Genomic DNA, 1,422 nt, shown 5'->3' with positions numbered 1-1,422 from the left:
AGATATTGAGTGTTGTCAATTAGCGATTACACACTGTATATAATATATAGGTATAATATATAAATCATAATATTCATAATCAATGGTATAACTGTATAAGTATTGAGACAAAAAAAAATGTAATACATTTCAATGACTGATATAGTTTATTAAATAGATGGTATTACCTATAATAAGTGTAAATTCCATAAATAGACCCGTTTTAAAATTTCCCAAATGAGACATTCATTTTTAGTTAATTTCATCAAATGTTGAAGTTAGTCTATTTATCGAAAATGCCTAGTTACGATAAATATAATAGTAGTACAAATAATCGAAATGAAGCTTAGTCCAAATCCATATACAAGATACATGGATCCGGAGTTGGATTGGTTTAAATGCCTTCAAACGAAAAAAACATAATTATAGAATCAATCGTTTTTCGCTTCACTTGAAAATGTTAAAAAACATTCTTGAATATTATTGATTATAATGTACTTTACAATATTTACAAATTTAATAAAATCGATTTTATTAAAATGTACGTAGGTTCAAATAAAAAACTTTTAATTTTTTTTATTTGATGATTACATTTACTAACGTTATTAGAGCAATATCATTAAAATAAAAATACTGTAATATCCGAGAAAATATTTAAGATTATATAAAATTAATATTGAATTAAGTTGTTTAATTTATCATTAACGGGTTTTTAAGAATCTTAAAAATCGTCATAAGCTTTAAAATATCTTATAAATCAATTAAAAAATATTTAAAATTATAGCAAATGGAAAGTTATATTTCATTTTATTATATTATAGGTATTCTAACTAGCAACTTTTCAGCACTCACTAAATAAATTCCAGTACTTTTAAAACTCTATAATATTATATGAAAGTTAAATCTAAAACCCTTTAATAATGGGAGATACCCATGGAATACGTACGACATAACATTATTTTATACATTGCAAGTAAAAAAAGGTGGGTAAGTGGATGTCGCTCTAGGCTCGACTGTACAGTAGGTTACAAGTGGGTCACTGTATAATGGATAGTATTAAATTTGAATTCAATGATATAATATCACTGTATAAGAAAAACGATTCTGAGCGGAGACGGATTGTCAGTCTAGGTATAAGACATACCTATTAAAGGTATTATAGTATTAAAAAAAATTGACCTATAATAGGTATCAATAATAAATTCCAAATTAATCATATCACAATATCCATTAGGTAACGCGTTATACATCAACAACAAACCGTGTTACTATCATAGATTATAATAGTATACTTTAGAAGTTTCAAGTACCCACAAGTAATATTATACAATCACAACAAAATAACTAAAATAGTTATTCCAGGTTTTTTAATTATGTAATTTCGTTCCAAATTTGAACTTAAAATGACTATAAAAATAAACAGTGCTTATGTATTTCTTAGAA

The sequence above is a fragment of the Acyrthosiphon pisum genome, chromosome A3, assembly GCF_005508785.2.
Source record: "Acyrthosiphon pisum isolate AL4f chromosome A3, pea_aphid_22Mar2018_4r6ur, whole genome shotgun sequence".
NCBI classification, from domain to species: domain Eukaryota; kingdom Metazoa; phylum Arthropoda; class Insecta; order Hemiptera; family Aphididae; genus Acyrthosiphon; species Acyrthosiphon pisum.
This window is presented reverse-complemented; position numbering follows the sequence as displayed.